At 49.7% G+C, this 13,760-nt stretch overlaps 1 protein-coding gene across 1 annotated transcript in view; it reads left to right on the plus strand.

Moving 5' to 3' along the window:
- The first annotated feature begins 337 nt into the window (after window positions 1–337).
- Window positions 338–13,760, plus strand: part of KANK4 (KN motif and ankyrin repeat domains 4) — a 68,216-nt gene continuing 54,793 nt past the window's right edge. Inside the window, exon 1 of the mRNA XM_081224837.1 lies at window positions 338–403. The gene's annotated coding sequence lies outside the window, so the exon portion shown is untranslated. The remainder of the gene's footprint in view (window positions 404–13,760) is intronic.

The raw sequence follows: 13,760 nt of genomic DNA on the forward strand, positions 1-13,760 counted from the left end.
AGCTTTTTGAGTTCATCAAGTCTAAGACCCTCCCCTCGGTTTCGCAATGCCGCCCCTTCCTACACACCAAAGCCCGCGCCGCGTCAGGAGTCTTTTTTTCCCCTGGCGAAGGCGGGGACTCGGGTGGTGTTGGCAGCCGGCGACGCCGGGCGCAGCTTCGGCCGCCCGCGCCTGGCCAGTCCCGCAGCGGCCGCGGCGGGTGTGCCCCGCTGGGTGTGCGCCCCGGGCTCAAGGCGAGCCCGCCGGCGAGAGGGCGCCCGAGGAGGTGCGCGCCCCGGACGACGAGGGTGCGCCAGCCTGGTGGAGCGCGCCCGGGACGGGGACGGTGCACCCGGAGGCTGCGTGCGCCCCGAAGTCCGAGTCACAGCCGGCGCCCCCCGCCGGCCTCCCGCGGCTCGCCGAGGTAAGGCGCTCCGCCACCCCGGCCCTGCCCGCACCGGCCCGGCGCGACCCGGGTCTTGGCCCCGGCGCTCGGCCCCTCTCCTCTGCCTCCGCCACCCGCCTCGCCCCCTCCCCGCGCCGCATCCCCGGCTCCCCTAAAGCAGAGGCTGCGGCAGCCTGGCCCGACTTGGCGCCCCCCGGCCCCCACCGGGGTCCGAGCCCGCGCGGGGAGGGGGCTGCCCAAGGGCGGGCGCCACTCGCCTTCCGCCCCACCCGCTCCCCGCGCCCTAGTGCCGGGGACGGAGGATATTGGGGAGCGGGGAGGCCGCGTTGTCCTTGCGGCTCGGATGGTGCAGCCCCCGCCCAGCGCCTCCGAGCCCAGAGCCTCCGAGCCCGGCGCTGCGGTCCGGGATGCAGCTTGCGGGACTGGGGCACCCTGCCACCGGCTCCCAGGACTACCAGGAATCGAGCTCCTAGTCTCCCTTCTTCCGCAAAAGTCGGCCCCCGATTCCTACTCGGGTACCCCTCGGCCCCTGGCTGAACTTTCCAGCGCTCCTGTTGGACCACGACCTTGGGTGGAGGCAAGGGGGCCTCTATGGGGGCCGGATGTGCTGGCCGCCGCCCCGCCGAGGGCGCTTTTGCTGAGCATGCACGCCACTTGGTGAGATTCCCTCCCTGTCATCTCTCCCTTAAGGTCAAACTTTTGACCCCAAGTACTTTTTCCCTGCAGAGTGGCCAGTTACTTAGCATGGGGTTTGGAAAGTCGAGCCCCATGGCCCCTACACCAGGTCTGTATCTGCACTTGCCCTGAGCATCTGCCAGGACTGCAGGAACCAGTGGTTTTGGTTCCCAGGCGCCCTAGGGTTCGGGCTTGGAGGGCCGAGAGGAGGTACTTTTCAGGAGAAGGAGATGGAGACTCCTCCTCCTTTCTGAGGATGACCCCCTGAAGCCTGGGCAAAGTCCTATTGACCAAGTAGGGTCAGGGGAGGATCAGATGCAGCCAGTGACCTGGTTGAGGCTTGGGGAGAAAGCATCTTGAACACGATTCCCAAGGACTTGCCTGGGTAAACCAAATGTGGGTTCCCTTAGAGCCTTTCAAGACAGGACACAGGAGAACACAGAGCTACATTTGGAATAAAGGCAGAGTTCACTCTGATATTGCCTTTTCAAGTCCAACCCTCCTGCCCATGTCCAAACCTCCTCCTCCCTGGACCATAATGTGAGTTGAGTTATGGGGAATGTTAATGGGCAGTGAGAATGGGGAATGGCTCAGGGTCCACACCAGACTTTCATTCAATCAACAAGTACTTGCTCTGTGCCAGGCACCAGGCAAGGGAATGGGATACAGGTATGAACCAAACTGGCACTGTCTGGCCTCATGGAGCTTGCAGTCTAGTGGCCAAGACTGACTTGAATCAACTCACTCACATAAATATAGAATTACAAACAGTGCTGAATTGCTTGAAAGGAAAGGATAAGGTGCTGTGAGAATCTGTGATACATACAGTAGTCGCTTAGTCGGAAGGCTGATAAGAAGTAACTAGTTCAAGAGGGCAGAAAGAGTCTTCTTGGCAGAAGGAACAGCATGTGAGAGGGCCCTGAGGCAAGTAGCAGAGTCCTTTGGAGGGACTGAAAGGCTGTTTACCAAGTGATGACCAGGGGCCCCAATGGGCATGTGCCTTACTTCTGCATCCCATCACCTGGCCCAATCAGTACCTTCCTTTCTTATCCATAATCACGGGCAGTTGGAGTCCCCCTGGCTGGGAGAGAAGAAGGAGAGACTAACATGCCGGTGTGGGACTCACCCGCCCCATGCACGCACTTACTACCAGCACCTTTGCAGACAGCCCGTGCCCACTCAGGGCGCCAAGAGGCAGAGTTCTTCCCTCCAGTTGTTCCCTGTTGCCCACTGTGTTCACGACTGACCAAGGCTGCTGCCAGAAATCAGAAAGATTCATGCTGGGCGTGGTGGTTCACCCTAGGCTTTTAAACCTAGAATGAACTCATTGCCTACAATGTAACATTTTTTAGGGTGGCTTGCATGGCGTTTCCTAATCTGGGCCCTGCTTGCCTTTCCAGCCTCATTTCTGGCTTCTTCCCCCCGCTGCCCCCAGTGAGCATCTCCTATGTTCTACTCACCATTGCACTTCAGGCAGTTCCTGGAACACTTGCTGCCTTTGCACATGCTGCCCTTTCTCTAAAATACACTTCCTCCTTGTTCACCCAGTGAATGCGCACTCAGCTTTCAACATCAACATTTAACCTAAGGTTCCCCCACGACCACGAAGGCCTTTCCTGACCAGAGAGTCAAATGCTCCCTCTTCTTTGTTTCCGAAGCTCCCCTGACAGGCTTCTATCACAGCGAGCATAAAATGAACCTCAGCTTCATAAAGGCAGGACTCTCCTATCATGTACCTAACACAGAGAAGGACATAGAAGGTGCTCAGTAAATGCTTACTAGGCTAGAAAAACATCTAGTCTAGTATTTTTTAACTTTTTTATGGGGGGGGGAGTGTTACGTATATCTTTGAGATTCTGACAAAAATTATGGATACTCTCTTCCAAATGCATATAACCTAAAATATTTTGCATACAATGTCACATGATTCACAGCCCTCCTCTTCCCCCATTGACCCCACTTTCCAAAACTTTGGACTTGAATTTTATAGGAAGCAGAGGCCCAGTGAGGTTCAGTAACTGCCCAAGTAACCCCTGCAACACACAGACACACACCCTCACCCCACCCCAGCTCCTGACTCTCAGGCCAGGGCTCCTTCCAGCTCTCTCTGCTTCTCTTAGTCAAACAGCCTCTTTTTGTCCCTGGCACTTTGTGAAGGCTGCTGCTCGTGGCTGGAAGATGGATATCTTGGTTTTGCTTCAGTTCAGTAGCAGCCTAAGGTGTGACAGGGAGACAAATTTTGTTATGGGCAGAGTTGACAATTAGGAAGACAGATGGGCATCTCCCTGGCCTGTTCACTGCCCCTTGCCTGCAATGTTATTACATCTGTTTTAGCTGGAGGAGGGTCATGTGTGCTTCACAGTTGTCTTCTGGGCCCTGGATTGAGCCACGTGGGCTAGGTTTGGAAACGCTCTGGATGGGACCCTTGAGATCAGGGGCCTAGCTCTCGGTCTTGTCAAAGTCTTCCTCCCTGTAGAGCAGGCTATGGGAAGGCATGGAGAGAATGGGGTTCTCGCTCGCTGCTCCTGGAGCTCTTGCGTGCCTGCCTCCTGCTTTCTGCAACGAGACGCGTGCTTCAGGCAGCTGGGCCCACGAAGTGCCCAGCTTACCTGCAGATCAGGATCTTCAATGATACAGTAATTCACTCATTCGTCAAAACTGCATCGTGGGGGCTTCCCTGGTGGTGCAGTGGTTGAGAGTCCATCTGCCGATGCAGGGGACACAGGTTCGTGCCCCGGTTCGGGAGGATCCCACATGCCGCGGAGTGGCTGGACCCGTGAGCCACGGCCGCTGAGCCTGTGCGTCCGGAGCCTGTGCTCCGCAACGGGAGAGGCCACAACAGTGAGAGGCCCGTGCACCGCAAAAAAAAAAAAAAAAACTGCATCGTGTCTCTTCTCTGTGCCAGGCACTGTGCTGATTCCAGTTTATAAGGAAGGGTCATGGAATGTGAGCCAGTGATAGACGGTTTTGCTCTGTGGAGGGTGGGGAAAGAGGTAACCTTTACTTCTAAGTCAACCCATTCCTCGGATGGTGTGCTAGGGAGGACAGTTAGGGCAGCTAAGAATGTGCTCAGTTTTAAAACTGATCTCATGCAAGTTATGTCATCTTTGCAGGGGACTAAATTTTTTCTAACTGTAAAATGGGTTTGATAACCATCTTTTCTTGCTTATCTCTGGGCAGCTGTGCGGATACAGTTATCACATTTCACATGGCAGATCCATTCACTTCAGTCTGCGAAGCAGGAGCAGTACAGTATAATAATAGGGTCCGTGTGTGTCAAACCCTGGCACATTTCATGCGTGTAGTAATCCTAGAGATAGTTACAATCATAATCTCAGGTGTACAGATGACAAAAATGAGGCTCAGAGAGGTTAAGTGATTTGCCTGGGGATATGGAACTCATAAATGATAAAACTGGGATTGACAGAGCTCTCTGTCTCTGGGGGTCAGACATCTGGCCACTTGGTGCTATTCTGTAGTAGACTATGTGGGAAGAGGCCCGGGCTTGGAAGCCCAATCACGGGATTGGAGCCTAGATCTACTGCTGACTAGCTGTGTGATTTACAGCTGGACTGCTAACCTCTCTGTGCTTCAGAATGCTAATCTTCCAGACCCAGAGTTTAGACTAAGAGGCCTCTAATAGACCTTTCTGTGATGTTTCCAGTCTACATGGATAATTTTTCAAAGTAGGATTAAAGGAAAGAAGAGGGGCCCTCGCAATAAAAATAGGCTTGTCGCAGTTTCCCTGATAAAATAAATGCTGCCCTAAGATTTCAAGTAGATGGTTAATGTGATATGCAGGCAGTTATAGATTGGTGGTGTCTGAAGAAGCTGGCTGAAGTTTCCTTCTCCAAGGGAAAGAAGTCTGTTTTCAAAAGGGGCACTTCACTGTCTTGTCGGGGCTCTGGGGCCTGGGCCTTGCCCCTCACTTAACTTTCTGGGGACACAGGCATTGTGGAAAAAGACACAAATCCTGATTCCCTCCCCCCTTCCGATTGTTTTCTCCAGAGGAAATAAAACTTATTGGCTGGAGATGTTTGTTGCTCTGACATCAAGGGACAACGGGGAGAGAAATATGACATTGGGAAGAATTTGCTCCATGAATTTGCTCCAGCCTTCGGTGCTGGTTCTCCTCCACAGCCTGGTTTCTGCCCAGAAGCCAGAGATGCTGGCTCTCAGTGAAATCAATTTTGATTTTCATAGCAGGGCACCAGACATCAGGGCTGAGTGTTTCCAAGTGCTGTGTTCATAGGCTGGTCCTTACTACCCCACTCCCATCCGCCTTGAAAAATGTAACCATCCTACAGTTGGGGAAAGGTTTAAAAGACAAGGAACGTCAAGTTGGGTGGCGGCTGAGTAGAGCCTAGTATGATCACAGTCTACACTTCTTAGGTGCGATGCCAAGTGTGTAGCAGGGGGCCATTTCATTAGTAATGGTGAAGTGTTTTAAGATATCGTTTCCATGTATCATTTGTATGATTTTTAAATAAATAAGTAATAAAGGCCATCACCCCTCTCTTCCTCAAAGAAGGGTTACTGGCCCTGTGGGCCGGAGCAAATGATTCACGTTGACCAAAGAACTTCAGCTTCCTCACCTGTACATGCTGTTGGTAATACTGACTCAGGGTTCTTCTGATACAGAAAACAGAGACTCCCTTAAGCTGGCTCTAATGAAGCGAGTGAGGAGCTATAAAATGCAGTATTGATATCTAAGCAGAGGCCTGGAAGGAGGCCAGGCATCCTTGAGGTGGCAGGGAGAGCGTTCTGAGCCCGAGGCTATTCCACCGGTGCAAGTGGTCACTGGTCTTCACTTTGAGTACCATTGGCTCAACTCAGCACCTGTGCCCGCCCCCCACCGCCCCTTCCCCGCCACCTCACTGTACTATCACACTCTCCTTTGTCTCTGAGTTCAAGTTCCAGAGAGGATGCTATTGTCTGAGCTTGGTTCTCTAGAAGCTGAGGTTTTCTCTCCAGGCCAGTCTCTGGTCAGCTTTGGCCAATCAGATAGGAGGGGAGGCCAGAGGAGGGTCATATGTGCAGAACTTGGCCTTCTTAGGCAGGAAGGGCTGAGGGTGGAGATTCCTTGAGAAAGAGATGAAAGTGAGCTGGAATTCAGGAATCTGCTCAGTACAGATGCTTACTGAGTTATGAAGGATCTAACAGAGATTCTTAACTTGAGGGTTAACAGCCCCAGGGGGCCCACAGGTAGAATTCAGAGGAGTCTGTGAACTTGGGTGGGGAAAACAATAACATCTTTATTTAGCATTTTCTTCGATTATGAATGTAGGCAACAAACCACAGTGTATTTGCAGTATCTGTGACATTGTCACCAGTAGAAATCACAGATATTTGCATATCAAATTTCAGTTGCTGCATATATCTGGAACATGATTTATGCCCATCACAGCTTTGAAATTGCAGCAGTTATTATACCTTCTGCTAGAGCTTATTATTTAATGCATTAATAAGGAACATATACTACTATATTATACACTCATTTAAAAAAATTAATAATTTCAATGTAATTGGTTTTGTTTGTAGTCAAGCTATGTATTTTATTTTATATATTTTAAAACGTTCTGAGAAAGGGTCCATAGGCTTAATCAGTCTGCTAAAGAGGTCCATGGCACAAAAAGGGTTAAGACCCCCCCCCGCCAGAAAGTCAGTGAGCTTTAGTTCCTAATTTCCCACTGTCCCTCGCCCTAATCTTTTATATACCCATCTATCTCTGTCCAATTAGTGCAAGACATTCTTGAGCAGTAGTAAATTTCATTTACTAGTTTGGCAAATTTGCAAAAGCACATAATTTGTAGTTTGGGTAGAAGGTTTTAATGTATATCAAGAAGTAAATTTACAAATTGTGGTTACACACGGGCAACTGGTTCGGTAACTCCTATCAGCCTGCAAACCCATCAGCTTCTGCATTGATTGCCAATCCCATGCAAACCAGTCCATCGAAACAGCCACAGAATAGGCAGTTATGTTCTTGAGAGGTTAAGGAGCTTGTGTAGATTACGTGATGAATCACTTGATCAAATGCAAGCTAGAATCCTAGGAGGGAAGAGAACCACGGGGAAAAATAGCTTTGAAGTGGGTTCTGAAATAGCGGGAATGCAAAGGAGGCTGAACGGAGGAGGGAGGGAGTCAGTGAGGATGTGGGGGAACTGGCCAGATGTTGATTTGGAGGAGGATGCCTGGAGAGATGAGAGCCCCCCAGAGCAACATTAGAATAGTGGTTGGTTTTTTGCTATCTCTTATTGAATTCTTACCATGTGCCAGACACTATGCCAAGCCCTTTAAATATGGCAGTGATATAATCTTTACTGAGTACCCAATAAGGAATAATTGCTATCATTCCCATTGTATTGGTGAGTAAAGTGAGGCTCCAAGAGGTTAAATACTTGCTCTAGGTCACAGAGGTATTAAGTGGTGCAGCCAGGGGCTCAGCCCAGACCTGCCTGATCCCAGAACCCTGTGCTCTTAAAAACCACGATAGGCAACCACAGGAGAGTCTGTCTAGAAAAACGATAGCTGCCAATTTGTTTTGGTAAGAAAGCGCTTACTATTCATTCCTGTCTTCCCCATCCTTCTCTCCAGCCTTTTTGCCTGTTCTCACACCTCCTTCCTTCCCTCTCCACCCTGAATCCACTCACAGGCACACATGCTGCAGGAGTGAGGACAGGATAAAAATTAAGAGTGAAAGCTGTGGGGTCAGGCAGGATGGGCTCTGTCACCTGGCTCTGACCACGCCCAGCCTCATTACCTCCAGAGGTAATGACGCGCCCTTCCTAAATTTGCATGTCCTCTCTCTAGTGCTTTGTTTTGGATAAGTGCCTCCACTCTCTGCTTACAGAGAGTCGTGGTCCCCATCTTCTTCACACACGGGCTGCTCTGGGAGGGCTTCCCTGAACCCCCCGCAAACCTGGCCCGTGGGCAGCAGGCATCACTCCTCTTAGCGGAGGATTCATGAGCGTTACTTGGGAGGCTGTCCTCTCTTGGGTATAAGCTCCCGTCCTCATCCCCGTGCTTGGTGCAGCATCTGGCGTGGAGTGCTTTTCAGTAGAGCCTTGATAAAAGCCAATGAACAGTGTCTTTTCAGGCCCCCATTGCCCATCCTTGGCACCCATTCTGGGTCCCATCACCTAGAGTTTGTCTCTAGGAAACCTCACTGGTTACCTAGACATGGGCGCCTGCTCCAGTCTCACAGATGAGTATACTGAGGACAGGTGGGAGGTCCTGGTGGCCTGGGAGTACGTAACTGAGCTGGAATGGGAACCCAGGCCTCTTGCACCAGCACACTGCCTGGTCCTGACGCTAATGCTGGGAGTGCCTCTTCCACACTGGTAAGCAGGCTGATATTTTTGCATGAGGGGACATACGTGGAGCACCTGGAATCACATGCTTCTGCATTTGCTCACTTGCTCCACTCTTGTGCCTGCCTCGGGGCTAGCCTTCTGACCCAATCTTCTCTCTCATTCTAACCCCATGCCCTGGGCTTTGCCAGCTGCTGAATGGAGCCCTGTGTTAGCCGGGCCTGTGGGTGGCCACCTTCGGGTGATGCCCGGTGGTGCCAGAGGCTCTTGCCCTAAGAACTCTGCCCACAGGCAGAGCCGAGGCCTGAAATTCCTGGCATTAGAGTCATTTCATTCCTTTGGATTACTTTGTCTTCTCCAGAGAGCTATTGTTAAAATGCAAATATGTTATCCCACAGGGTAACCTGTTACCCTTCTCTCCCCTTGGAAGAGAAGAATGTCTGGGCTTTGGTTAAGTCACACCACCTCCCTGGCCCTCAGTTTCTTATCTGTAAAATGGAGATAATAAGAGACTGTATTATGGGGTTACCCCGAGGATGAAATGAGATAGTGCACATGAAGCGCTGGACACATAATAAGTAGTCAATAAAATTAGCTTTTTTTTTTTTTTTTTCTTTTTAAAGCTGTAGGATTATTTGGTCAGTTCTCTAGCTGAAGTTCTGGGTCTTATTAGTTTGTTTTTTTAAGTATTTTGTTTTAATGTCGTCTCCTTTTGTTTTAAGATTTTTTTTTTCCTTTCTAATTATAAGATGGTTTTGACCTTCATTTTCTTACTTTTAAAATCGGGTAAAAGATCCTACCTTATTGGTTTACTGAGGATTTACTGAGCCTAAAGTGCTGACTGTGGATGCCGGGCCTGCCCACGGCTCTCACAGAGAGCCTGCTATTCTGAGTTAACCTGGAGGTGGGGATGGAAAGCCCTTGGGGAGTTGGGGGGAGGTCCTGGGTGGGTCCCAGGGGGGAGATGGGGGACGAGGAGGGAGCAGAAAGGGGAAATGAGGGGAACCCTGCTTCCTCTGCCCCAGCTGCTTGGATGTAGAGTCTGGGTGGGAGGGGACCTGGGAATCCTGCCCCAGCCCTGGGAGAGGTTGGACCCTGTGACCTTTCCCCAGATCGTTTGCCTTCTAGGTGAGTTCTCTGAGGTTCTGAATTCCCTGTAGGAATGGTATCCTTGACCTCCCTCCCTAGCTTGACTTTGGTCGAGTAGTGGTGAGGAGACCAGAGTTTTCCTTACCCCTCCGATCTCATAGTGGGTGTCACTGGGTGTTGTGAACTCTCAAAGGATTGAGAGGGCAGTTGGTCTTCTGAGACCATCAACCCAGGCTAGATTCTCTGCAGTGTCTCCTGAGAGCAGGACGATTCTCTTTGGCTTGCACCAGGGAGAGAGTCCAGGAGCAGAAGCAGCTTGGCCCAGCGTCCTGGCCTATAAATGAGGAGGGGTGAATGGGTGGGGGGCACAGGAGTTTTCCAGCAACCCCCAGAGCAGGGCGCCTTACTTCCAGCGTTCTCGGAAAAAAAAGATGCTCCCCTCTCCCTTGTCCGCCATGGGCAATGAGAATTGTCAGCCCTTCTCTGAGCGCTGGCCTTCTCCAGTATGCTTCCCTGGCAGCCTCTGGGGAAGACTCAGCCCCACCATCACCCATCATAACTGAAGTTATCCTTCCAAAGCAGAGCCTGACTGATGCAGAAAATCACATTCCCTGGAGCTGGAGGCCAGGAACAGAGTGGAGGTGAATGCTGGTTCCTGGCACCCCAAAGCCAAGCAGCAACCTGCCACCTGCCTGCCCCACTCTGGGGGTGGGGAAGAAGGGGGTGCAATGGGAGTCTTCCCAATCATCTGCTTTGGGGCGGAGCACAAAAGGGCCAGCATCAATTTCACCCCAGAAGTGGGGCTTGGAGCCATGCAGTTCATTATACCTCACGTTCGTTGATTGCCTGTGGGCTGTTACCATCCTTTTTTCTCTCTTTCCCTCTTTCCTCCTTCCCTGCATCATTCCTTCCCTCCCTTCCTTCCTGCCATCCAATAAATACTGACTGATCACTTGCTCTGGGCCAGGTACCAGGCTAGATAAGGAGCTTTCACTTCAACAGAGACAAGAATCAGATAGCTAATGACAGGATAGTTTGATGAGTGTGCTGACAGATGTTCTTACAGGGTGCTGTGGGAACACAGAACTGGGGGGAGGGGGACCCATCCTGATTGGTGTGTAGAGAAGGGGAAGACGCTGGTAGGTGAAGCATCTTGAGGGTTGAGTAGGAGTTGCCAGATGGAGAAGGAAGGAGTAGGATCCTGGGTAGTGGGAGCAGAAGGAAGTCCAGAAGATGCACAGCTAGAGGATATACAGAAATCTCAAGATGATCACTTAGTCACTGAGTTTTAGTTATCTCTCCTGTAAAATGAGAATAGGACCAAAGTCATAGCTATCTCACACACACACACACACACACACACACACACACAATCCTTCCTTCCTTTTTTCCAATGTATTTTATTTTTTACCGGAAAGATTTAACCATGTGGAGATAATGGCAATGAGAGGCAGAACGTGCGAAGTGTTGGAGTCAGCGGAAATACGATGGCGGGTTATAGCTTTTTGGAGGATGGACAATACTAATTGAGATTGATATTGAGGATTAGGAATTGTTGGCACAATTTAAGAAGATCCTGGAAGGGTGGGAAAGACTCTGGTAGAGAAGACAGAAAAAGGCATCTTCAGGGGCTGGTACAGTGAGCAAAGGCAAAACGAGGTGTGGCTGCATCTGTCAGGGCCAGAGGAGTTGGGGGTGAGGCTGGAAAGGTGGGCTGAGACCACTTCGATGCCTAACTGGTGGGCACACAGGCAACATGTGGTGTGCATGTGGGTCTATTGGACCTGTGCAGTGTTAAAAAAAAAAAAAAAGAATGAAGTCGACATTAAAAGATGAGATTTTACGGGGCTTCCCTGGTGGCGCAGTGGTTGAGAGTCCGCTTGCCAATGCAGGGGATACAGGTTCGTGCACCGGTCCCGGAAGATCCCACATGCCGCGAGGCGGCTGGGCCCGTGAGCCATGGCCGCTGAGCCTGTGCTCCGCAATGGGAGAGGCCACAACAGTGAGAGGCCCACATACCGCAAAAAAAAAAAAAAAAAAAAAAGATCAGATTTTACATAAATCCACATTCCTGGCTTCTTTTGAAAAAAATCAGGTCTGGCAATACTAGCCTTGAATTAATTCCCACATGGCAACAGCTGGCTGGAAGGTGAGTGGTGGACATTCAGGATGTCACTGTAGCCCACAGTCACAGGTTGCATCTCCCACTGGCGAATTAGCTTGACTTCTCCACTGTTCAAATCACTCTCAAGTTAATACAGTATGTTCAGAAAGCTCTTAATAAAATGCTAATACATTACAAGGAAGCAGAAAGAAAATTCTAAACCATTAACATTGTAGTTCCTTTATTAGATTAGGGGATGAATTTTACTACTCCTTGGGTAAATTTTAACTGGGGAGTAGCAGTTAGGGGGAGAAAATGGGATGCTTGATGCATGACGGTTTGAGATGGAAACTCCAAGAAGTGAAGGGTGGGAGTGGACACCTGGAGAGAGGAAGATGGCGGGGCCCTGTGGTGGGTCATTGTGCCCACTCCTCTCAGTCATGGCGTCTGCTGTCTGCTGGGGAAGACACCAAAACACCTGTCCTTTTTATTTACTTTATAAATAAAAATATTTATTGCATTGTAAGACATTTGCTACCTACTTTACTGACTTTTAAGCTTAAAAAATTGGACTCTTGAAGGGCAAGGTGAAATTTGTGTGGTTTTTTTTAATTGATAAGGAAAATAATGGTAAGGAGAAAAGTTCTATTTTTTGAATAATTTTTGGAGTGTGTGTGTATGTGTGAGTGGCTGGTCTTTGTAGTTTGAAAGGCTCAATAAACCCGACTGGGAAATTTTAAATTAATTAATTATTTAAAATATTATACCAGTTAGTAGCAAACATTCAGAATAATATAAGAATGTATAAAGGCGTAAACTCCACAAACTGTCAAGAACTGGTGGTTAGGGCATATGGGAGAGTTTGGAGTGTATTGTTCTAGACTTGGCACTATACCTAAATGAGATATAGCTATATCCTTGCATAGACCTAGGTATATGCTCACATATATATCTGGATAGAAATTTTTTAATAAAAATGAGGTTTTGCATACTGTTCTGCTATGTTTTTCTCCTAATCCTCTATCTTGAACATATTACAGGTCATTACATCACCTCTAGGCCTATGTAAGGAGAGTACAATGAAAAAGACTGCTGGATAGAAAGGGCTAGTTTTGAGTCCTCTCTGTGCTCTTCCTAGCCTCAAGTACTCTCCTCTATAAAATGGGGACAGGGCTTCCCTGGTGGCACAGTGGTTGAGAGTCTGCCTGCCGATGCAGGGGACACGGGTTCATGCCCCGGTCCGGGAAGATCCCACATGCCGCGGAGCGGCTGGGCCCGTGAGCCATGTGCTCCTCAACGGGAGAGGCCACAGCAGTGAGAGGCCCGCGTACTGCAAAAAAAAAAAAAAAAAAGGGGTGGGGGGATAATTCTTCCTTCAAAGGTTAGAATTAGGGTTAAATAGAATGCAAATGTACTCAGCACAGCTTATTGGATATTGGGTGATCAGAGCCCATTATACCATCGAGAAAATGTGTTTCACTCCTTGGATTCTTCATTCTCCACCCTTCACCCCGTTGGGAGAGGAGTGGTGGGGGGTTGGGGGGTGAAGGTGAGTCTGGGGCAAATTACAGCTTTTCTCAATGGAGTTTAAAACCCTCTTTTCAGTGCTGAGTAACATTAAAATCTCGAGCAGCTCATTAACAGATGCATTCGGTTTTGTTTAGGACATTTTCTCCGGACCCACGTTTATTTATTCAGCTGCAGGAAAATTCCTGAAGTCAGGTATGTGAGCAGGAAGGTATGTCTGATAGAAAGGCTGTGACCTGTGCCTGCCCTTCATAGAGGCGCCCTCGTGCCAGTGGGGAAAGTCTGCCCCTCTTAGTACAAGGGGGGATTCATACCTCGTCTTCACAAATGGCATCCCCTCCTGCTATGGACTTTCCCTTTTCTACTTCTCTCCTTCCCCTTCCGGTGCTAGAGTACCATATTCTCTTTCATTTGTGTAACACTTCTTTAACAAAGACCTCTTACTCCGATATCTCACTGAACCCCCCAACAAGTCAATAGATTTAGGTCCGTATAATATGACAGATGAAGCACCTGAGGCCCAGAGGAGCTGTGATAGGAGTCAAACTCACACAGCGAAACTCGGACAGATCTGGATTTCTTGGCTCGCAGGCCATGCTAGTTGTGCTGTATCATGTTGCCTCCTTTTCTAATTGTTGGCAGGAAGCTCCTGAAAGGGAGGGCTACA

This window comes from Mesoplodon bidens (genome assembly GCF_964165515.1).
Source record: "Mesoplodon bidens genome assembly, chromosome: 2".
Lineage (NCBI taxonomy): Eukaryota > Metazoa > Chordata > Mammalia > Artiodactyla > Ziphiidae > Mesoplodon > Mesoplodon bidens.